Source organism: Embiotoca jacksoni, unplaced genomic scaffold (genome assembly GCF_022577435.1).
Source record: "Embiotoca jacksoni isolate LCO1_2020_lvr unplaced genomic scaffold, fEmbJac1.0.p SCAF_8, whole genome shotgun sequence".
In the NCBI taxonomy this organism is placed as follows: Eukaryota; Metazoa; Chordata; class Actinopteri; family Embiotocidae; genus Embiotoca; species Embiotoca jacksoni.
Genome location: NW_027185436.1, coordinates 2,650,146 through 2,675,000, shown reverse-complemented (window position 1 = coordinate 2,675,000; position 24,855 = coordinate 2,650,146). Strand labels below are relative to the sequence as shown.

At 43.2% G+C, this 24,855-nt stretch overlaps 1 protein-coding gene across 3 annotated transcripts in view; it reads right to left on the bottom strand.

The window, feature by feature from the left end:
* taok3a (TAO kinase 3a) overlaps window positions 1–24,855 on the bottom strand; it is a 73,801-nt gene that overhangs the window by 38,200 nt on the left and 10,746 nt on the right. For all 3 annotated transcript variants that reach the window (XM_069138388.1, XM_069138389.1, XM_069138387.1), the window contains exon 2: window positions 8,748–8,888. The gene's annotated coding sequence lies outside the window, so the exon portion shown is untranslated. The remainder of the gene's footprint in view (window positions 1–8,747; window positions 8,889–24,855) is intronic.

Here is a 24,855-nt window from a genome sequence, read left to right as displayed (position 1 = left end):
ACTAAGCATCAGCATCACCCTAATCCCCTGCTCTTAAAGGGCTCTGAGCCATCACACCCACTCCTAAAAATATCGGTCTTAAAGGCAAAGTCCTGCGCCCTCTGTTCCACCGGATTCATAAAGAGGGCAGCCTTGAGGTTTTGGATGACATTAGGTTCAGTACGGGAATCTCAGGTTGCAAAGATTCATCGCAAAACTTGAATTATCCCTGATTCACATTTTGTTCCTCTTAATCTCAAAGCTGTGGTTCCATTTTTCTTTACATATCTGCAAATGTCGTTGTGTTTGGTAAAAAAATTATAATCTCACTCTGTGTAAAAACACAATATTCAAGGAACCTTAGAGAGTCGGAAGCCGATGTAAGAGATGCTGGTGAACCGGGAGATCATTTCCCTTTGAATTGGCCTGAAGCTTTTTGACAGCAGTTAATGGGGTGTTCTTGTTGTAGTTATTGACTCTGACCTAAATTTTAAACGGCCATATAAAGACAATTACAAAATTAAAAGCAGAGCAAGAATGACACAGAAGAACTTCATGTGTTTATTCCAGCACGCTGCTCTACTGCAACGGTGTCTTCATAAGTCTTTGTAAAAAAATGAAGCAGACCGATGCAGCTCGTCCATAATTCTGCTGCCAAACTCGCAAACACCAGGAAAGTGGAGCACAATCCACCGCTGAGAAAATCACTACACAATCCTCCTGTGTGTCAACGGATAGATTTCAAAATCCTATCGCTTGTCTTTAAAGCACTTAAATACATGTCTGATTTACTTAATTAAGTCATCTGGAACCGGATCAGTCGATGTTCCCAGAATCCAAACCGAGCAGCTTTCAGTTTTTATTCTACCCACCTGTGGAACAAACTTCCTGAATACGTGAGGTCAGTTACAACCGTCAGCTCACTTAAATCAAAGTTTAAAATATTATTATTTTCTCCATTTTTCACGTAAATGAAATACTCGCTTAATACTTTTTTGCTTTTGTTTCTGTTTTCATTGTCTTTTAAATGCAATTTTAATGTCCTATTTTTATGTTTCTATGCCTCTGTGAAGCATTTTGAATTGCCTTGTGTCTAAATGGTGCAACATAAATAAACTCGCTTTGTTGTCATTGCACAATAAGGAAGTTTTTTTTTTTTCTCTCTCTTCATATCATTATCCCAATAGGATTTAAAAACACATGCTGCTTTATGTAACCTTCTGTACAAGGAAAGGTCTCCTGAAGCACCGTGACAGCTTGGTGCTGTTGACAAAGCTCCTCTAACATCTCAGCACTGGGAAAGTCAGTTGTGCTGTCGCCTGACTAAAATCAATTTCATGGCATTTAGCTTTGATTTCTCTCGAAGAATGCTCCAGAACATGCTTGGAAACAACGATGGCTGTTTTCACACACACACACACACACACACACACACACACACACACACACACACACACACACACACACAACAGGCCTGGTTTCAGTTTACCTGCTTACATAATGTGGATGATCACATACACAAGCTTAAGGCATCTATTGGTTGTAGTGGCTTTTCTTAGAAGCATGAAACCCCGAGCGGAGTTCCCCGTGACTTTGATAAAGCTGTGACGAATGTTGAATGAACCGAGTACAGTATAGCAATGGAAGCGTATGCACAGTGTTGGGAAGGTGACTTTTGAAATGCAATACGCCACATATTACTAGTTACCGTTGTAAAAATGTAATAAGTGATGTATCTATTTCAATTACTTCAAAGTAATGCAAATTATTACATTTTGTTACTTTTCTGGATAAATGCTTTAAAATCTTAAAGTCCTAAAACATAAATTTGAATTAGTCAGTGTAAACCTCACGATAGGACTCAACGCTGATTACTGTCAAACAGTAAAGGAGAAATGTCCCGATGACCTCAAACCAAGTCTACATTCAGGTCGACTCCATAGACTGTACATAATAGTGGAAGTGCCTTAAGCTGCCATACCACCAGGGGCCACTAGAGGTTTCGAAGTCAATACACTTTTTTCCTCAGGTATTTCGGTGATGTTAGCTAAAGCTAGCGGTCCATCTGAAAATAATCCATTAATTAGAAAATAAATCTCAGAGAGCTGTGTTTTTGGGGAGCATGTCTGTTTGATTGACAGGCCTGTGGTGCAGTTAGGTTAGAGGTATCAGGGGGCAGGATGTAATATCGTCTGGTTTCCAATCAGATGGAGTCAGAGCCACTGAAACACCAAATATGGTCACTTCTGGCTCCAAACCGCTCCGAACTAAAAAGATGGCGCCAATATTCAAACTCGAAACTTCATTATTGCCGTTCACAAACCAATTGGTGACGTCACTGTTGGTTGCTGCTCGGTGGACTCCGCGCCGAGGGATGATGTAACTGTCAAAAAGGCTGCGTACTGTTCATAGTTTGTTCACAATGATTGCTGAATGAATTCTTTTAAATTACTCTGTCTTGTCTGATCACCTTGGCGTGGTTGCTTATGGCAGTGCACTTCGATTTGAATGGAAGACAAAAGATGGTGACAAGACAAAAAAATGCAAACAAGAGAGGCAATCAGAAGTGGACAGAAGACCTTCCTGTGCAGTGAAAAGACGCAAAGCAAAAAATAAATATATTCTACATATAAGCTTTTAACTGAACAGAATACGTTTGGATGTAAAACCTTTGTAATCACCAATATTTTAAATAGAACTGACAACTAATTACATATTATTGCTCAGTAGCTGTTTACAATTACATTTATTTTACGTAACTTATCAAATGTAACTGGTTACAGGTTACTTCCCAACACTGTAAAAGGAACCCAGCCTCCAGCCTGCAGATTCTTCTTCATGGTTACTAGCAATTCAAACCACGTCATTAAAATGCTAGTGAGCATCCTCAGATGCTTCGTGGGATTCTGGCTCTTCAGAAATTGTATCAATACTTACAGGTTGTAAATTAAACATCGGTGCCCTGTTGTTTTATTAATGCGCATGTTAAATTAATTCCAACATAAAACCACAAAATCTCACAAAACAGTAACCTTGACAACAGTAACAACCCAATTCTGTATGTATTCACCAAAATTCAGCAGCAAAAGAAAACCATACAGGATCTTACGGTATGTGTATGTTTGTGCTGACGCTTGAATGTAGCTGCGGCTGCTCGTGAGCGGTTTCTCTGTATTTCATTGCATTTTCATCTGTTGTCTAACTATTGACCTACAATGTCAACCTGTGTGTGTCTGTGACTCCGTGTATTGTCTGTGTGTCTCCTGCTTGCATCAGCCCTGTCCTTGTCTCATCACGCCTGTTTGTGCTCTCCAGATAGCCGCTGAAATAAAGCCTGACACAACCTCCATCTCAACTCTCACAAACACACATCCACAGCACAACAACACAACTTAACGATGCTGCTTTCATTATAAGAAAAGCAAAGAAGAAGGAAATGGTTACAAAAGAAAAACAAAAAGTGGGAAGAGTCAGTATAAGACAATTATAGAGAGGAAGAAGGAATGTTCAGCAGGCAGGCAGGCAGGCAGACAGACAGACAGACAGGCAGGCAGGCAGGCAGACAGACAGGCAGACAGACAGACAGACAGACAGGCAGGCAGGCAGGCAGACAGACAGGCAGGCAGACAGGCAGGCAGACAGATGGGCGGGCGGGCGGGCGGGCAGGCAGGCAGGCAGGCAGGCAGACAGACAGGCAGGCAGGCAGACAGACAGACAGGCAAGCAGGCAGACAGGCAGACAGACAGGTAGGCAGACAGGCAGGCAGACAGACAGGCGGGCGGGCAGGCAGGCAGGCAGACAGACAGACAGATAGGCAGACAGACAGACAGACAAACAGGCAGGCAGGCAGGCAGACAGGCAGGCAGACAGACAGGCGGGCGGGCAGGCAGGCAGGCAGACAGACAGACAGATAGGCAGGCAGGCAGACAGACAAACAGGCAGGCAGGCAGGCAGACAGGCAGGCAGGCAGACAGGCAGGCAGGCAGGCAGGCAGGCAGACAGGCAGGCAGGCAGGCAGGCAGGCAGGCAGACAGACAGACAGAGGAACACGGACCTACTGAGAGTGAGCGAGCTTTACCCCCCCTCCCCCCCGCTTTGAAAAGCACATCTAAACTAGGATGATGGAAAGAGTCAGTAGATGTGTCAAAGACAGATAAAAATGGAGACATGTATCACTCTGGAGACTTCACACCTCCCTCCCTCCACCTCTCACGCTCTTTTGCATTGTCCCTCCTCCTCCTCCCCCTCTTCCTCTTCTTTCTCTTCCTCCCTCCTCGTATAAGATGTGTGAAGTGATGCAACCTGGCAACAACAGGTTGTAACACAGGGGGCTTGGTAAAGCTGTTACTAGTCCGGTGAAAGCCCGGCGTTTGGAAAGGTCGCTCCGTGTGCATCTGAGTGTGTGTGTGCGTGCATATGTTGTTACTGTGGATGTGTGAATGGTATTCTTCTGAGAGCTGATTAGGCTCAAACAGATTGAATGTTTGGAGGGTTTGAATTCTTTACTACATGTACACATGTACAGGTGTGCATTGGTGTGTATGTGCAGGAATAACACACTTTGCATGGACACACAAGTGTCTAAGTGAATAAATGAGTTATGTGTGTGCGTCTGTGTGTGTGTGTGTGTGTGTGTGTGTGTGTGTGTGTGTGTGTGTGTGTGTGTGTGTGTGTGTGTGTGCGCGCGCCCGGGGAGGGGTTACCACAGGGACAAGTAATTAGGCTCAAGGATTACTATACATCATAAAAACAAATTATGCATGTTGAAGGGATTATATGATTGATGCTAATCTGACTTGGACTTTTAGACACACACACACACACACACACACACACACACACACACACACACACACACACACACCTGAAAACCTTAATGAGCAATATCGACAAGTTTTGAACGTGTTTTGCCAAGAAATTTAAAATTATTACAAGAACTCAATGTCCCCCCCAAACTTTTATTCTTGGGGAAAACAGCGGCCGAATAGTGACTGTATCAAATATTTCCCATTGACTGATAATAAGATAAATTTTAAAGGCAGAAAATGCTATTTAACAAGCTCTAAAGAAGTTATTGTAAGACCGCTGCAGTGGGTGTATCACATGTACAAAAGCACATTCAAGCATACATGTGGTAAATGTGGGTCAAAGTTCAACATGCTCACTCAAGAAACACACAAACCGAAATACACAAACAAATACATACACCCTTCCACCCGCAGGCCCTCTACTGGTGATGCTATTACTAATTCATGTACCAACATGTTGTAACTGGACCATCAAGCTGGTGGATATGGCCCTACACCCCGTGCTGCAGCACACAGATTTAAATGGGACATCACACGGAGCTTCCTGCACACATTTTGAATTTCTAAATAAAACAAAAGTTTCATTCATCGAAAAGATTGACATTCTTTCAAAAAACACATTGAGTTTGCATACGTTTTTGCAAGTATTAACAGATCTATAGATGTACTACAGACGAGACAGAGAAAATAAGATGGTTGTACATGTTCCTTTGTGAACAATACTGATGCATGAAAACATCTGATGATGTATTAGATTGAGAGTTTGACAGAAAACAAGAAACACCAAGTTCCCTCTGTGTGTGTGGACATTTGCAAAGTGGCTCCATCTTATTCTCCCTCCTATCTCCATGAAAGCACATTAAACTCCTTCAGTTCGGTTGAACACTACACTTTCATTTCATTTTGTACCTCCCTTCCCTTTTATCGATCATCACTTTAAGAAGAAACGTTTTGAAGGGGAAGAAAACGTGATTTTCTCATCATTCATTTTGCATGGAGTCTTCTGGGTTTGACTATATTCTGTCTAAAATCTCATGTGAGTGCAAGTGAAGTTCATGCTTCTGAGGTTGTGTGTGAGTGTGTGTGTGTGTGTGTACACAGTGTGCTCATATTTATATATATGAAATGTACATACAAATATACTTGCGCCAATACATCAGTGACAGTCCATATGTGCTTGTCAGTTTGCACGTGTGCATGTGTGTGTGTGTGTGTGTGTGTGTGTGTGTGTGTGTGTGTGTGTGTGTGTGTAGCCAGGGGGGGTTTAGCAGCTTACTGGCTCCCCTCCCAGCTTTAGGCAGGAACAGGAATTAGACAGACTGTGGGAATTCTTACTGGGATTCAAATCGCCAGCTCTAATCAGAAACGGAAAAAAGAAGTGGTAAATCCACCAAATTGAACGTTGAGATTTAGCGTCGAGTGTGCGTGTATGTTTGTAAGAGAGAAAGAATAAGAATTACGTAATAATCCACCTCCCTCAACTTCTATCATGACATTACAGGCGGCTTAGAGCTTCCGAGTTGTGTGTATGTTTGTGTGTAAAAGGTACACATGTATGTATGTGTTAGCACACACACACACACACACACACACACACACATACACACACACACACACACACACACACACATACACACACACACACACACACACACACACACACACACACACACACACACATACACACACACACACACACACACACACACACACACACACACACACACACAACACACACACACACACACGCCCCAAAAAAATGAAAATCACTGCATTTCAGTAATCTTGTCTAATAAAAAAAAAAATAAAAAAAAAAAAATAGAGAGAGCAGATAGAGCCTCACATCTGATCAGAGTGCAAGGTCTCCGGAGAGCACTGAATGTGTGCGTGCATGTGTGTGTGTGTGTGTGTGTGTGTGTGTGTGTGTGTTTGTGTGTGCCTCTTGCATGACATTAAATAGGTCAGCCTAGTTACGGTATGAATAATATAGCAGCATATTTAAATGTGCGATGGCGGATTAAACAGTGATGACTAGCCAATTTAAAGGGCTAAATGTGATAGGCTTGTTTCTCATCAATTGGAATTCTGAAAGAGGCTTTTCCTCCTGTGAAGTGCTCTGAATCAATATACATGGTCATCTATGGTATACGAGTAAATGGGTATAGATATCCCAGCACGCTTACACATTGATACAATAGCTTGATTAAAATGCCATTCATCCAAACTGTGGACTCTTGGAATTCAGTCATATGTATTAACTGGGGATGGGATATGTTTTTCAAATATTCTAATAGTCATTCAAATATTAGAAATAAATGATTAGCATGTGCGACTACTTTTCTTCCTGATTTCACCTTGTTTTTACCGGCGTTACTCCCGTCTGAAGGGGGCAGTAATGCATCTAAAAGCTGTCTGCCAGCTGCCATTAAACAACATAAGGAGAAGAAGAACCACGCCTACCAGGCTCCACAGCTTTGCAGGTAAAACTGTGCATCACTTAAGAGTTTAGATGTGCGAGTTTCGAGGGAAACATGCAAAGACGACTACGGCTGTCAGAAAGTTCAGTGTGGAACTCCTTCAAAACATACGTGAAGATGAGGCGCAGTGCAAACAGTTAACACAGAAGTAAAGTGAGTCGTTGCTATGGAGATGGTACACCATCTCATCTAGTTGTTTTGGTGTAAACTGACAGGTCTCAAAGGTTTGCACAGTGACAAATTGCGAGTAGTTGCGAGTTTGAAATATTCTCATTGATGATTTGATTTTTGTGCCACCGACTCATAACAGTCAGCCTTCTTATGTACTTGATTGTGGAGCTGAATTGTTCCGGCTGGTCTGAACTTCTCAGGTTCTCTGCCCACAAACTCGCAAGTCTCCATGTGAGCGAAAATCTAGACTTTTGAAATCAGCCCTCATCTTTCCTGGAGAGTCCTTCTGGAGTCCAAATAGTTCCCCTCCACCACACCCAATCCCCACAAGCTCTTTTCCCAATCAGGGTGTGACTCAGCAGCAAGCTTTGCCCACGGCAAAGAATGTGCACACACACACACACACACACACACACACACACACACACACACACACACACACACACACACACACACACACACACACACACACACACACACACACACGCCTGATTTTCCACTCAACCCAGTGATTGCTGTTGGCTCCGTGCGATGATGTCAAGTTGACGGAAGGATTTACATTATTGCACAATTCATAAAAGAGTCCAAACCACAGACCAACCTCAGGCCTTCTTCGATCAATACGGCTTAGAGATGCACGAGCAAAACAACTTTCAAGTCGAAACAACATAAAGGAAAGACAGGAAGGATTTTAGCAACTGTGGTTATCACACAAAAATCTGCATTTTGAGGCCACTGTGTTCCACCACATTCAGCTGAAATGTCATTTAGAAAACAAAAACACAATGACGATGGACTTTACTTGGCTCCAAGATAATTATCAGTGATGTGGAGCTGCAAACTACAGATGTAAATCTAACATCAACAATCAATCCTGTTTATATTAAATACCGTCAACCCCAAAACACGTATGGGCCATAAGTGGGCTGTAAACAATGTTTGCATACTTCAGATATATTGAGAAAGCCGTGGAAAAGGTGAAGAAAAAAAAAAAAAAAAAAAAAAAAAAATCGCCTCCTTCCATTTAATTCAAAGTGACAGGGTTGTTTTAGACATCATATACGTCATACAGCTGGTGGGACAGCAAGCTTTCAATATGAGGTAAACAAGTACCAGTTAACAGTTGGCAGACGCCTGTGTTGTCGGCCCAACTGTAGCATGAAGAGGATTTTGACACATATACATACAAATGCAAATATTTGCTAGAAAATGGCTAAAAATCATAACATAATAATAAAAAAGAAAGAGTTGCCCTGATTTAAAACAAATAATAGACCAGAAAGCACCAGAGAGTGAAGTGTGTGTAACTCACCTGTAGGAAATGTGAAAAGGGAAGTCAGACGAGCCTCCCTCTCTCCCTCCCTCTCTCTCCCTCTCTCCCTCTCTCCCTCCTCAGTTTATGGCCAGACTTGTTTTTCTGCCAGTTTTCCTCATGACTGGAAAATGACTGCACCTGAGAGAGAGGAGACAAACTAAAGGTTACATGGTTGCATTAAAATCGCACAAGTACACGTACAATAAGTCAAACGCATTATGAAATTGTACTTGTGATTAAGTGAATCAAGGTGAAATGTGACTTCTTTGTTGTTGTTTTTTTACCAAAATTTCCCCCAAAAAATAGTGATTCCATGTTTTGACAGTTCATACACCAAACAATGACGACATTCATTGAGGAAAAGTATTTCAGTTTGATAAAAAAAAATCATCCTCATTATCTCTATAATCTCTATGACTACGGTTTAAACACCTCTATTTTGTATCATGGCAGTTGCTTTTGTGTTGTTGATTTTTTTTTTTGACTGATGAACTTCTGCAAATACCTAAACGCCAAACAAATCTTTTTTTTCCGTCAATTTTGACTGACATATTACCAAACACAAGACTCAACAGTCTCGGCAAGCATTTTATACATTTTACAGTATGTTCCTTACAACTCAGTGGGTTGCTGCTTTGTCTTTCTCCTCTCTTGTTTAACAAGCAAATGTGACGTACAAGCAGAGGAAGAGATTTCAAACGATTGCCAGTTATTATCCTCTCAATGGTCCCTCGTTTCATCAGCTTCAGGAAAGACGGCAATGTGACCTCCACAAAAGAAACGACTAGAATTTCCACCTCGCGGTTGTATGCCTTGCAGTTTATATCCATATTTGTCCAGACTCATATAATATATGTAGTGAAGGAACTTGGCCAATAAAGGAGATTCTGATTGAACACAAAGTTGAAGACACGACAGTCAACGAAGCTTCAGATGCAAATGTTGCTGCAAGAGACTGTTATTTGTAAAACGGGAGCTTCACGTACATCTTCAACCCAACTGCACAGGACATCCGTACAATGGTACCCAAGAATGGTGTCATCAATTCAACCAACGTTCAACCAAATGTGAAGTATCATCTTAATCTTCCCTTCTGTTTCTGAGTTACGGCATCGCGTTCACAAAAATGGTGACCTTTGACCATCAAAATATTATTAGTTCATCCTTTAGTCCAAGTAAACGTATGTGCCAAGTTTAAAGAAGTTCCTCCAAGGTGTTTCTGAGGTAAGGAGTTCACAAAGATTGTATGATCATTAGGTCTCAGTGACCTTTGACCTTTAACAACTATAACCTAACCAGTTCACTGTTGAGTTCCAGTCAACTTTTCTGCTAAATTTCAATCAATTCCTTCAAGGCTTTTTCTCAGATATCGCGTTTACGAACACAGGAGTTTGTGAGGTTACTGTGACTTTGACCTTTGACCTCTGGCCACCGAGATCTAATCAGCTCATCCTTGGGCCCAACGGAACGTTTGTGCCAAGTCTGAAGAAATAGCATCACAGTGCTCTTGAGATACCGCATTCAGGAGTACAGGACAGATGGACGGGTGGACAGACAACCTGGCTACGGAGAAAACAGGATCTCAACTCATGCTGTCGTAACAGTTTGGCATGAATGAACGCTTTCAGTTACCTCAGTCAGGTGGCAATAACACCACGTGCCTGGTGCTGATGTCTTAAAATGCCGCAAGTGTCCCTTTATTTCGTATGATTCGGGGAGCATCTTTACGTTAACCGATTTCCTTCCACACGCTCGTCCACACTCAGGGTCGCGGAGCCCGACGCCCCCCAGACGACGGCACCTCCAACTAAATGTCTTGGCATTTTATAAAAAGCTTGCAGACGAACACGTCGTCTTTCTTCCTCTTTCAAACACACGAGTTCAAGGACGCGACACGCAACACTCTGGGCAAACACGAGCTTTCACACAGCACACCCACAAGCCAACACAAACACAATATTTTCCTTCCGCCCACACGTGTACACGCGGGGTCACACACACACACGGTATATCCACATATCCACATCAAATGTGAGCGAGTGGATCTGACAGCGCAGCGCTGGCAGCTGCTGTGCTGTGTTTCCTTCTGACAAGCAGGTGGTGCAGAATCCACGGCATTATTACCAGTGAACACAACCTGACCCCCCCCCCCACCACCACCACCACCACCACCACCACACACGCTGTCATTTCATGACCGGCACACAGGAAAAAAAACAAACACCTATTGTGTACAAGCAACCTGACGATCAGGAAGTACAGTAGATCCATTATTCAGCACATGCGTGACCCTGCGACTTCTTTGAGACGCTGTTTTCCTGCGTGGAATCAAACTGGAGTGACGCCTTTCCTTTTTCTCCACCTTTCACATTTCGTCCTTCTCTCTTGTCTTATTGGTCAACGCGCTCTCGTCTTGATGGTGCCGAGTGGCAGATTGGGCCCTCAGAGGAACCGCATTCAATAATAAAACAGGGAGAGAGAGGATGGAGGGATGAGAGAAGAGGGATAAAAAAAAAGTATTGTGCCCCTTTCTGAGTGTCCCTGAATGATTTATAACACAAACTGACGCTTGCATGAGCCTCTGGGAAAGTTGTGGCTGCACTTCCGCTCCCTCCACCCTGCTTGGCATTTATGAGCAACCGACAAGAGCGCTACGGATAGAGAGGCTGAAGGAATGAATCAAAAATGTTACAGGGAGGGTGTTTGTTTAAGTCCATATTCAAGAGGTCTTAAATGTATTTTATTTGAAGGATCAATGTGAACACACAGTTCATACTTTGACTATTTACAGACTGAAATCAAATATTGCATAATACACTGAAGCGCCAAGTCTCGGCTTTAAAATGAGTAAGTTTAGGTCAATACAGAAATAACTTACTATCAAATTGATTATCAAAAACGTCTGATGATTAATTTGCTGTCAATTGACGAATCAATCAATGGACTAACGGTTAGAAATGTAATCACACCGCGTACGGGACAAAAATATGTGCGAAGCTCCCTGATTTGGAGAAGTAATGTAAAGCTGTTCGTTGTCAGTTTGACATATTTCATGTTTCAGAGTTGAGCAGAAGGACTTGCAGTAGCTAACCGTGCTGTTACGTGGGACATATCTAAATTATTGTTCTGTTTTTTACTTCATAAATAAGTTTTATAAATATAATATCTTTGCGCATTTGGTGTGACAAGAACACAATAAACAAATAAAAGAGGCCAACTGGGGAGTCTGGTGGCCTCGTGTTTGAGAGCCAGACAATATACTGCTTCTGCAAAGTGAAGTAAGTTTTGCCAAGACCCTGAATTCAAAGTGTGCGTGTACATATGTGTGTATAAGGCACAGAGGATGTGATGGTGTCTAAAACAGTAATGACCAACATGACTAACAGAGTTAAAGGCCGTGATATCGTTTGACAACTTCCTGACTTGAAGGCCCTCTTCCGTACCGTGCTCACCATCTACTTAACAAACACCAACCAGTCGTCAGCTGATCCTTGCAGCCTGTTTAGAGGCCTGCAGGGTTCAAATCAAACAATGTCGGTTCCAACAAACGTAGGAAGATAAAGACCAACTGTACCAGAGGTTTTCTGACAGTTCGTTGGTGCATCGGATAATAATCAAAATCCTGATACCCACCTCTTCCTTTCCATTCCTCCCGGTACGTGACACACACACTCTGATATGAATCATAGATCCTGAATCACAGGCCCTCAATTTCCATAGCACAACTTGGCCAAGCAAACTTTTCAACTCCCCTCTCTCAGATAAAGTCCATGTTTGACACCTAATGTTACGTCCATCCTGATGCATAGTTTGACCAATCCCTCTGAAAGCTGGTCTATTGGATTTTTCTGCCCAAGTTCAGGCCTCTCTGTGTTTTATTTTTTTCATGGATCGACTTCAAAAGGTTTTAAAATGTCCTAAAGCTGGCTGGAGCGGGCATCGACAATGACATCACTTCCTGGATAGAAACCTGGGGAACTCTGTGCCATCAAATTATTGGTGACCATGTTATTAAATTAGAAAAAAAAAATCCCCACTGGAAAAATGAAAGCGCAACCAACAAATATAAAACCGGTTCTATGACTTTATCTGTCTTCATTACAACTCTGAGCCCTGATTTGCTGAAATCTAACCCATGATACTTACACTCAAGTGTTCACAAATTGAACTGGATGATTCCCAGTGTGGCTGATGATGACTGAGGTGGCTTTTGATGAGTCACGCTGGAGGTAGCTGTGCTTTAAATCACATCCCGCAGTGACGTACTGTTTTAAATAAAGCTGAGGCAACCAACCACGAGGCAATTTCCACAATACGCAAAATTCTCCCCGGATGAAAATAAACTAATCCAGTGAGATAGAAAGAAACTAAACATTATGTTCTGATTATCCTGCCAGGGCGGCATGGTGTGGATGTTTTTAGAGCTGTGACTCATTTTCACAGAGTGAAGAATACACACACACATACATACTCTACGCCGTAAAGCTGGATTTGGAGACTTTGGGGCAGCTCTCATCTCAGGAGCTTAGTGACACTTCTGAGAGAGACACACACACACACACACACACACACACACACACACACACACACACACACACACACACAAAGGACTGTTACCTTCTCAGATTAGTTTCAGGGCTAATGCCAACATAAATGCGGCCGTTGGTGGATTGAGGGACAAATGCGAGACAAATAAGTGGCCTATCCACCGACCTAAAGCCCCGGGCCGGTTCTTAATCTGGATTTTATTTGAAGTGATTTCCTCTCGTTGTCTGAAAGCAACGACAGCTCAAACCTCACGGTGGCTACTTCACTTTTCAGTTGTGGATGTTTAGTGTTGAACTTGGCGCACAATACTTTCACGGGCCTCTACATTTCCGTCTCGCTTCGTCCCTCAGGGGATAAAGTCCCGACTAGGAATGAGTTTGTGAGACTTTCAATCCTGATTGAAATTACCACACGGACCATAACTGTAATACAACATGTTCATCGGCTAGCTGGCTGCTCACTCCCTTTGCTTCAGGATTAAGCTGATCTGGTCTCGTATTTAATACACAGATAAAAGTGGTGCAAATCTTTTTTTTTATCAAACTATTTATTTTAGTGTAACTTTAGACACCTTAATCATCAGGAATCAATTTGATATATTCACCAAAGTTCTTTTTATTGTATTTTTTTTTTTTTACAGATAATCTTACAGTTGTATACAGCTGTATGTGTATATGGTTGGGTCTTGAAAGCCGATGAGTCATTGGTTGGAGACACGGGACGTCTGCTCGGGACTGAGACCCAAACTATAATGTTAGAGGAGGGATAGGCACTTCAAGAACTAAATATGATTTGATAGTCCCTTGGAACTATTTATTTGATAATTAAATGTAAACCATTTGGAGTGTGTGTGTGTGTGTGTGTGTGTGTGTGTGTGTGTGTGTGTGTGTGTGTGTGTGTGTGTGTGTGTGTGTGTGCTTCCTTCCATTTAAGTAATATAACAGGATGGCAGACAAATGTGATTCTTCATGTGGAACACCAAGAAGTGGGTCAGGTGCTTTTTTTCACTTGGAACCGAGTGTCAAACATCAATTCCCGCAATCGTTGCCGTCATATACAAGTATATTCAAAAATACACGTTTACATTTGAAAATAGGCACCATTTTAGGAGACAAACACAGTTAACAAATCACAAATAAAGTCAAGTCACTCAGCCACAAACAATAACGGTCACTAAAACAGCAATAATAATAATAATATTGGGGCATGTCCATGGGTAGAGGCCAACCCGGATCCACGTCTTTTATACAGTATATCTCTACACCGTGTCAGTAGCAGTATACAGCATAGCAGTACAGCATAGTAGGAAGCAGACATGGCAACAACAACAACAAAAAATCTTCTAATTTTATATGAAATATTAAAAGGAAATTCCAATATCTTGATTCTAAAGTTCTGGATAAATGGTAAAGATAGAGCATGTTTACCATTTACCGTCGTGAACGGTCGCAAATATGATTTACTGTTGTGCTGATGATTAAATTAGATGGATAGAAAGATCCACAATGCATCGCCACAATCCTGCAGCCAAACAGCTGTCTGGTGTCTGCTGGTCGTACCACAGCGTGCTTCGGGTCACGCTGTGGCTGCAACAGAACGTTGCCTAAATGTCAGAGGAGAGTTCACGTGTTTAAATGGCCATTAGTTTCTTTGGAAAATGTTAAGCAGTTAAACGCTCGCAGCCTTTAAGCCTGGCGTCAGTCAGTGTTAAAAGAGTATGATGCAACAACCCTGCCCACTGCAGACATGTCCATTAAAGTAGATTAGCTCTCAAATCGCTCACACTTGTGACTCAGAACAGGAGTGTGGCTTTAGTTCGATATCAATCTTAATCTCTATATTGATGTTAAAAAAAAAAAAAAGCCTCTTGCAATAACACAGACTACGCAGTGTGATGTAATGGGAACAGCGCAAGCACAAGTACAACACATGACACCCTTCACATGTGAGAAGGATTTTCACACGACTTGTTGCCCCTTCACACGTCCATACATAGGATCTGTGTGTAAAGTGGAACCTATGCAATATTAAGCTAGCTAAAGTGCTTGGGAGTAGCCGGGGGCTGTGTGTGTGTGTGTGTGTGTGGGGGGGGGGGGGGGGGGGCAGAGCCGGAGATGCCAGCGGGATCAACAAAAGTCATTTGCAAGGGCTGAACTGTGATTGGTCCAAACCTGCAGACGTCTGAGTCAGTGAGGAGCAGGAGGTCACTGAACAAACTGATCTCCATCACGGACTGTCCAATTTAGCAGCTCTCTCTCTCTCTCTCACTCACTCACTCACACACACACACACACACACACACACACACACACACACTCGCTCACACACACACACACACACACACACACACACACACACACACACACACACACACACACACTCACACTCACACACTCACACACACACACACACTCACACACACACACACACACACACACTCGCTCACACACACACACACACACACACACACACACTCACACACACACACACACACACACACACACACACACACACACACACACACACACACACACACACACACTCGCTCACACACACACACACACACTCACACACTCCACTGTGGAACAGGTGAACACAGTATTGCACACACTGTTTCTTATCATACATACTATGTTGTGCATATATTATTCACTGTTATTCTCTGCACACCTGCTCTTATGGCACTTTTTTCTCTTTTTCATTACTCCTCCTGTTTTCATTAATTTAATTTAATTATATTGTACATAATTGAATTCCATATTCAGAGTTTTATTCAGAAAATCTTAAATTCTGCATTTAATTTGGTTGTTACTCTATAATCTATTGAGTACGCTGCTGTAACACAACAATCTTAAACATTTTAAAGACCAAATAATGAATTGATTGAAAAAAATAACAGCAAGATGGACTAACAATGAAAATAAATGTCAGTTGCAACCATTTTTTTTTTTTTTCGAAATGCAATGAAAGCAGAATACATGTTTTAATTTAAGTTTTTAGGTTAAGAAGTGGATTAGGTCTTTAGGCTTCACACCAAAACATTTGTGAATGAAAGCCACCACATGCCCTTGTGGCCCTAATACAGGGCTCTGCTCAAAATATAACGTCATTCTACCAGATTGTTATAATTGGGAAAGCTGCATTTATCCATCTCAGTGCCCTGAGGATCACCAACGGTGAGAAAACGGAGGAAGATAATTCTGGCAAAAATCGAACTCACCCAGATAATCTAACATAAATCTGGAGCATGTACAAGGATCGATTTGAAGAAAGACTTCTTACCAAGACCTACAAATTCAGAGGAGCTAAGCAACCCCTGGACTAGACATTGGGATTATTTTCCACATGCCTTAAAATGCTTTCTATCCAAGAAGCTGTAAAAGTTTGCTCTGCTGATCCATTTATAGAGTCAACACGGAGATCTCTTTATCTCATTGGACAAACCTGCGTGGTACTTTATATAAAGGCACCATCAGTTAAAGCATTACCAGTAAACCCTCTGCATCCAAAACATCTGTACTTGTCTTAAAAGGTAATAAAAAAAAGAAAGAAGAAGCATATATGCAGGCGCAGACACGCACACACACACACACACATAGCATTGGTCACACTCATTCTGCCGTACAAAGACCATCCCTCATTCAGTGTGAAAGCTTTTTCAGAGAAATCCCATGAATCCAGAGGGATCGGTGTGTGTGTCCGTCCCTCTGGAGCGAAGCCTGGACTTTTCTCTATTAAAGCCATTCATCCTCTCTGGCATCTATCGGTGCTAGCGCCTTTTCAGCTCAGCTTTTTTTTTTTTTTTTTTTTTCAATCCGGTCAATAGTGTGTGGTCTACTGTCTTGTTTTTTGTTTTTTTTCCAAACCCACAGTCGTTCTCTCTCTCTCTCTCTCTCTCTCTCTCTCTCTCTCTCTCTCTCACACACACACACACACACACACACACACACACACACACACACACTGAATGAGACAAGCAAACACACTAAGTGCAGTGTCACAGAGCACCGTCACCGGGCTGTTAAATTATTCAACAGTCCCTCACAGACAATTTTGCACATCAGAGAAAGTACGGGATGAAGAGCGGGGGGTTATTCACGGGTACCGCTGGCGGGGGTTGAGCGTTATGAGGATCAACAGGTTACACACACACACACACACACACACACACACACACACACACACACACACACACACACACACACACACACACACACACACACACAGACAGACAGACAGAATAGGATAGAGAGCTGAAGAGCAGGTAAAGAGCGTATTCTCCTGTAGAATCTGCAATTGAATCAAACCAGGTACCCCGACACTATTTCACCGTTGCAGTGACGAGGCCGTGCATCTTCCTCCTGACTGTATCCTGCAACCACTAACTTAACAGGGATTGTTTCATCACTGTAAAGGCGTAATCACTGCGTTGTCAAAGGCCGTGGTCGGCAATAGCTCCGGCGTTACAACGGGTCGGGCTGGGTAACATTAAAAAAAAAAAACGTTCAACTTGGATTCCCGTTCCTGAACGTTCACCAACGGCAGATTCATAAAATCTATTTTAAGAATATTTTAAAAAAGAAAAATAACATCAAACATTTCAGTAAAAAAAATCTTTAGTTTTCATGCATTTTCGATGAGGAGAGAGTAACCGAGGTTATTTTTTTTTGTGGTTCTGACTTACCGATGAGGCCTAAACGCGTCGCGTGCCGTCAGCGGATACTCGCTCACCGGCTGCAAAGAGAAGCTTAAAGATAGTGCAGCTCACAACTCGGTCAGGTGTGGGGCCAAACATTAGTTTGTAAAGACTGAAGTAAAACGCTTCTAATATCAGGTATACAGAGTGATTTGATTTACGTGGCGGGCCACTCAAGTCGAGGCTACGTAGAGTAAATGCTGCCGCAGCAGAACAAATGACGTCACCCTTTTTGTGACTGTTAACATTGGAAGTGCCGTGAGGTTTTATTTACAGTGTGTACGCTACAAATATTGAACATAAAAGTAAATGTTTAACTTTTGGATTCATGGTTGGGAAGCACCTTATCAACTAAGTGGACAAAGGGCTAAAAACGAGGCGGGACATTCACTGAACTTTGACCTCAAACACAAATCTTTGACTTTCAGATGGATGAAATCGTTGGATTTCTTTATTTTTTTTTGCCTCAGAATTCTGAAACAAACACACGGATTAAGGATGAAGAGAGTTTTTGTTTTGCATTTAGCTTTTCCACCTTAATGACTCTTTAAAATAGATTTGACTGTCTACAAACGAAGGTGGGCATCACCGTGGACGTGAAGGTGGGCATCACCGTGGACGTGAAGGTGGGCATCACCGTGGACGTGAAGGTGGGTATCACCGTGGACGTGAAGGTGGGCATCACCGTGGACGTGAAGGTGGGCATCACCGTGGACGTGAAGGTGGGCATCACCGTGGACGTGAAGGTGGGCATCACCGTGGACGTGAAGGTGGGCATCACCGTGGACGTGAAGGTGGGCATCACCGTGGACGTGAAGGTGGGCATCACCGTGGACGTGAAGGTGGGCATCACCGTGGACGTGAAGGTGGGCATCACCGTGGACGTGAAGGTGGGCATCACCGTGGACGTGAAGGTGGGCATCACCGTGGACGTGAAGGTGGGCATCACCGTGGACGTGAAGGTGGGCATCACCGTGGACGTGGCCGCCCGTCCACCACGGGGCCAACACAGAAAGACAGACATCCGCTCACGCTCACGTTCGCACGCTGCGGGCCATTTAGAATCACCAATTAACCCGACGCGCACGTCTTTGGAAGGTGAGGAAGCTGGAGCAGCCAGAGAAAACCCACGCAGGCACAGCGAGAACATGCGAACAGGAAGGTCTCAGCCGAGGTTCAAACTCGGAGCTGTGAGCCAGCAGTGCTAACCACCGCACCGCCCCACATTTGATTTCTATTTCCTTAAACTATACACTTTAATAACGTCCCATTTTTAAGATCCACGCAATGCTGTTGTATTTTTAGCCCCTTCGTGGTCCGCGTCACGCCTGCAGTTAAAACCAGTTCCATGTTTATGTAATTTCTTTTCTGCTGGGCAATCATTCTGGTCAGGCTCTATTTTTTATTTTTTTGAAAACCCTTGAAGACTCCGCACAGAACCAGTTCATTATTTTAAAAGCACGACTCCACCAGCGCCACCTCCTCTAAGATGACTCACTCAGCAAACACCAACATGCACATGTTGGATTTTATGCAAATGATGTCCAAAAAAACATTCAATTAATCTGAAGCGATTTGCAGAAACTGGGCATGTGCACCTGAGCATCAATGCCTTAGTCATTGCCCCCAGGAGAATTTTAATAAATAAATATAATACGAACATGAAATAACATTTGAACCCCCCTGGGGCTCGCACTAACCCAGATCTTCTCTCTCGAACTTGGACAAAAACTATCCTACATTAGCTTGGCTTCTGGCTGTGTGTCAGTGAGAGTATGTACAGTAGGAGTATGTGGAAGGACGCTTCCCTGTAAGAGGGTTAGGCAGCATTCAAAGAACAACTCTGCGTGTGCGCTGCATGATCATAATGCATCTTTGGATCGAAATGAGAGAAAGAAACAAAGCTGTCGTGAGGAGTACATCAAAAACCAGAAAGACAAAGAAAAACAAATCGACGATTCATATTTGATCTCCGCTCCCATTCATCTCGTGATTCTCTCAGACACAGAAAATAATCCAGTTGATAGTGTAAAGTAACCGGGTGCTTTTGGATAACACTGTTAGAACGTGTTTTATATGGCTGTGTGTTGACGTTCGAGTAGTTCCAACGAAGGCAGCAGTGGTGGAGTTTCGACGGACAACGTACGGTGTACGGTGGTCAATTCTGATTGGTTAAAGGCCGCTCCAGTAGTTTGACATTAACCGGAGGTCAATGCACACGACTGGAAGCGATCCTCGATGGAGCGTGAACAGACCCATATATTCACGTATTGACGTTGGATGTGGTAACACCACGTCAACAACTACCCAGAACTCCAAATGCCAAAAAGCTGAAATCACAGAAAAGGTTGGGCAACTATTCTGTAGCCAAGGACACCGTGTTCTTCTTTTCTACGTTTTTGTGTTAAGTTTTTGTAAATGCCGTTTATCCAAAGTCGGAACACCACAAAACAAAAACTCATTCCGCCAACACTGCCTTTGTATGGAAGTTACTCACACATCACAAAAGATGAAAGCACAGGTGTAATTAAAAACATTAAAAAAAAAAAAAGGGCAGCTTTACTGGAACGCTTAAAAGAAACAATGTCGTCATTAAATTAATAATTAGACCTGAGCTTTTTCTGGTTTGGCCCGTCAGGATACTGAGAACACAGCAAACACGTAATAGTTGGAGCAAACCAAGTAGGAGTGTACTGGAAGTCAGAAAAGCCGTTTCTGCACAACATTACCATTATTATTTTACTTTCATAAAGCCCATTATCTGGATACGCTATAATAGGTTTATTCTGTGATCACTTCATTCAGAAGTTTTTTGTTCTATTTCATTTTTTTATGTCACGTGAGCTCAGTCAGATGTTTGGCTTGACACAGAAATAAAAATGTAACTGACCAAATGAATTGAACTTTTTCTGCTGACGTTGCAATCTGATTCAAGCGACAAGATCAACGTGTGGGAGATGTTCACAGAGGCATCACCTCGCCTCTCTGGAAAGTTCCCCTCCCGAGAAGAACGACAGCCTCCGTTGTTTCAGCATTTGCTCCATAACACCTCGTGTTTGCACGGAAGTGACCGAGCCGAGCAGCTCTGATGGAGCAAAGGCGGAAGGAAGGCAACGTTATCATAGAATGACAAAGTCCATATAGAGTTAGTCAAGGTGGATAAATGGGTCAACAAAAACACTGAATATTAAAATGGGAGTCTGCCTTCGATCATAAAAAGCCACGATCCTGTTCCATAAAGCTTAGCTACGTGTATCACCATGACGATGAAGGTCACAGCACAAGATAAATGATCTAATCCTGCTGATAGGGGGATCAAAACATGGGCATGGACAAACAATGGCTCGTTGTTCAGTGGACAGGGACCAGAATTTCAGGCAAAACCGCATCCATCATGTCAGCCTAGATCACACAAACTTTCAGGTAATTTGATTCCTGCTAAATGAGAGGAAGATTTATCCCATTAGGCCAAAATGAGAATCCCGGTGTGAAGTGAAAACTGTAAATGTGATCTCCGGAGAGGGAATACCATCGTGGTGTCAACTTTAGGCTAATTCCATTTGGTGCATTTAAACCGAGCATGATTCAATTTGAGGGTTCCCGCTCACAAAAGGTCATCAACTTACAAGGTAACGCTCAACAGTGCGTCTCCATCGCACCGTCGAAGGGCCGAGCGCAGCATGTTCTTCTTCTTGACCGAGCCGTCTTTCAACAACAACGTCAGAGGCATTTACAAAGTGCGGCTTCAAACTACTGCGATCGGTCCTCGATCCAGATTAATCGTGGCGAGATTGATTCGTTTCCTTTTGTCCAACGCCAACAACAGCACGTACAATCTCAAATCAATGCAAAGTATTACAGATGCCATTTTTGTTCGTGCAGGAAGACATTCACAGACCAGCAGGACTCCATCACTTTCAAGACATTTCGCTCCACCTTCCCACTGGTCCTGCTCAGGTTGGAGGTCCCGCTGGCGAATGAGCCCGTATCAGGGGTTAATGACAGGGTTGGGTGACTGGAGACGCGTCAATCAGAGGGCTAACAGGGCGTAATCTGCAGCACATCGGCCCACACACACACACACACACACACACACACACACACACACACACACACACACACACACACAAGACAAATTTAATCCATGAAGCTGACCCGGGGTCACCGGGCTCAACGGAGAATCTGTCAGGGTCTGTCTACACCAGCTCACTTTCATGACACCCACGTTCAGCTTCAAAACCACCACAGGCGACGCTCACACTGCTGCAGGGGCTTTTTTTTTTTTTTTTTGTACATACAGTATGTATCTGTGTCTTTAGCATTACTTTTACAATGACACATTTCTATAATTACAATGCTTGGAACATTCAGATTAAAAGCAGAGGCAGACGGGGTTTAGTATCCACACTGGAAATGGAAAATAGTAAATCCTCAACAGAAGCTACACACATTTCTTAGTAACCCGTCAAGAAATCATTTGAAGAAAAGATTCAATTTGTTATTTCCTAGATATACGAAGGCATAAAATAATCACCAAGTAAAGGCGACCATAACGTGCAGAGGTGTTAAGAAAAATCTAGCCTTGCCACATGGGGAACATTTTTAACCCGTTTTAAAATGGGCGACTCCGGGGAAACGAAAAAAAAAATCAACACAACCTAAAAATAAAACAACACAATTATTCAACTTTTAGACTCCTTCCCCACTGGGACATTCTCCCTGCTCGTGCATGTTTACACGATTACTGCAGAATCCAAAATGGCACAGTCACATAAACAAAGCAAATTATTCTCTCAGCTGGAGTGAAATCTGAAGGAGTTCAGTGTAAATAAAGGTGTTTACAACGATTGAAATTTGTGTCTTTTAAGTTTACAAAAAACAGAACAAAGCTGACGCCATGATTCGTTCCCCACCGGGAGTCTGTCTACTGATATGGGTAAATGAAAGACAAGTCACGACAGTATGGAGGTGATATTCACCAAGAAGGGCCGATAAAGAGAAGCTTACACCCACAAGCTGATGGATCAATAACTAGCGGCCCGAAGACATAAAAAGCAGTGATTACCACCTTTCTATTTTCACATCCAGCCACCTTTACAGAACAAGACTAACACGTAACCAGCCTCACTCTACAACTGCTATGGTAATTTACATTTAAAATATTTACTTTAAAACAGTTCCTGGTCAAAATCCAAAGTTCATGATTCCCAGACTTGCAGACTTAACCTTCAGTTTGGCTTAAATGTGCACGAGGACACTGGTGAGGAAAGAAAACCTCCATTCGACCCCGATCGGAAAGATCGATAATCCTGTTGTTGATTCGCAAAAAAGGGAAGAGAGGAAGAACAATGAAGGGTAAATGTCAATGAGGTTCGGTCAGCGGAGGTCTCGGCCTTTGGCTGCAGATTTCTATTGACCCCGTGTAACACTCAGACTGCTTCTAGCTGCTGAACCGGTGTGAAAGCGGACGACGGGCCGTTCAGCGAGCGCTGGTGTTTTCATCAACGTGCGGAACTGTCAACGCCATCGGCCACGTCTCCGCAGGCCCAGCTGGGACTCGGGTGACGGGACGGGTCGTATCGACTAGGCAATAACGCCGGGCCTGTTCACGACACTATCAATTCACAGCCGTATTGATTTTTAATGCGGCTGTAAAAATATTCTTCAGTTGCAAACCCGAACACATGGCAGCCGTGGAATCAAGGAGAACAACAACAAAAAAAAACTATGTGCAAGTATACCGAGACAAATGTGTACACAATAAGTGACGGCCTATGTTTTGTGCATCTATATAGAAAAAAAAAATATCCAGCTGCAGACACATAACACGATGGTAGGTCAGACAGTGTCGAGGTCAGAGCAATAAGTCTGGAGCTTTTTGACATCAAGGCCACGTGACAGCTAATATAGATTATCTATGAACCGCATCTACCGCGTCACGGCTGAGGTTTTCACCCTCACATCAACTATTCTCTGCAAAGACTCAAGCGCCCTTTGTGTTTTCGAAAAGACGCGTCTTAGCTCCGTCCGTGACACCACAGCAACAACCGCCGGTGGTCAAATAACTCCATCGGCTAGTGAGTCACGTTGCTGCTGTAGCCACATTCTGCTTTCCCAAAAGGCCGCTCAAAATGCATGAGGGTTTGAACATCAGAGAAAATGTGCAAATACACGTCGGCTTGGCGCAGTTCATAGTCACGCGCGCGCACGCGCACACACGCACACGCACACACACACACACACACACACACACACACACTTCAACTTGTGGAAGTACACACCAGCTGATCTAGTTTCAGCTCCAAGTCTGTGTCTGCACGTGCGTGTGTGTGTGTGTGTGTGTGTGTGTGTGTGTGTGTGTGTGTGTGTGTGTGTACAAGGGGAGGGCTGAGAGTTGAGTGAAGTGCTACTCTAAAGCCCAACAGGATTTTCCAATCAAGAGCAGCAGAAAGATTAATAGAGGCCTATTGCATGCTTCATGGTGAAGCAGTGCATGAGAGAAATGATTACAGCGAGTAGGACATGCAGTCGCTACTTGCCGAGTTTTATTCATTATGAAATATTAAAGAGGCGGAAATTTAACAGACAGGTTGAGCCGCCATTAGCTGGGAGTGATTGGCGCTCCAGTTCTAAGAGCGGCAGAGTCGAGCTCCGACTCCTCTTGCGTGTGTCCACCTTTCCCAGGCAGGGTGAAGGGAATCGGGTTTCCCTGCGTCCTGTGATCTGGTGCTGGAGACTGAGAAAAGAGGTTCAGATGCTTTGCCTGAGGAGGTATCTTAATCTTTCCAATGTCCTTATTTCGTTAATCTGCCAACCGAGGTTTGCCGAATTCAGAGCAACACAGACTGCCCTCCAGACAAA